The 1188-nt window shown below is 40.2% G+C and overlaps 1 pseudogene; it reads right to left on the bottom strand.

Moving 5' to 3' along the window:
* Window positions 1-435: 435 nt before the first annotated feature.
* The window catches only part of LOC102766370, a 3551-nt pseudogene continuing 2798 nt past the window's right edge, over window positions 436-1188 (bottom strand).

Below are 1188 nucleotides of genomic sequence, written 5' to 3'. Positions count from 1 at the left end.
ACCAGCGGGCGCAAACCAGCAGGTGGCCATCCCCCAGGGGGTCCCAGACTGCAAGAGGGCACAGGCCGGTCTGAGGGACATCCTCCCCACCCACGTGCATAAATTTTTGTGCACCGGGCCTCTAGTGTTATATAATTGGGATCATATAGTAGGTAGCCTTTTTAGATTGGCTTTTTTTATTTATTAAAATGCATTTAAATTTCCTCCATGTATTCATGGCTTGATAGCTCATTTCTTTTTAGTGTTGAATAATAGTCCATTGTCTGGATATACCACAGTTGATGTGTCCATCAACCTGCTCAAGGGCATCTTGGTTCCTTCCGAGTTTGGGCACTTATGACTAGAATTGCTATAATAAGCATATGTATGGAGGGGAAGGAGTCTCTACTCTCCTGGCCCAACTGTAGACATAGACAGGTACTGTGCACCTGGGACTTTTTTTTTTTTTTTTACAGGTATGGTTTGGGGCTTCTCTTTGGGGAGTGTAGTTTAGATTCCAAATCAGGTAGCAACGGCAGAGGAGGATATTTTAGATTCAGAGACTCTTGTTCTCTGGTGATTTCCTTCAGTTTAGCAAGCAGCAGTTCTCTCTTCAGTCTGTCTTCTTCCTCTTTATCAATATTTTGAATTTGGTACATTTCCACTTGGTATCTTCCAGTTTCCAATGCTGGCTTGTCTTCTCTCTCCAGCATAGATGCCTTTTCTTTTTGCTTTTTAGCAAGTTCTTCTCTTTCCCATTCATCCTCCAGCTTCTCAGCCTCTTGTTTTACAACATGGCTTCTTTGATCTTTAACAAAATTTTCTTCTCTTTCCTCAACTGGGTTTAGAATCCCTGCTTCTTCATGCTCATCTTTCTCTTGAGATTTCAGGTCCAAAGGAAGAAGTTTGGGTTCCCATTTGTTTTCATAACACATAACTGTTTGTGGAATAATAGGAAGTTCTTCTAGCGTGAAGTCTTCACTGGTTTGCACTCCTTTTGTACACTGGTATGTAAAATCACTCTGGCATGAAGCATTTTTTCTTGATATTTGTTCTTTTCCTTTCTTTAGAGAAGTCTTTGGTAGAGAATTAGAATATGTTTTTTATATCCAGTTCTCTCTCCTTTTCCTTTAACTTATGATGTAGTTGTTGTAGCTCCTTTTGAAGAACTTTATTTTCATCATGAGCATCATATGCCCTTTTCTTTCC

The sequence above is a fragment of the Myotis davidii genome, unplaced genomic scaffold, assembly GCF_000327345.1.
Source record: "Myotis davidii unplaced genomic scaffold, ASM32734v1 scaffold560, whole genome shotgun sequence".
NCBI lineage: Eukaryota > Metazoa > Chordata > Mammalia > Chiroptera > Vespertilionidae > Myotis > Myotis davidii.
The sequence above is the reverse complement of the archived record's forward strand: the minus strand, read 5'-3'. Positions and strand labels throughout refer to the sequence as shown.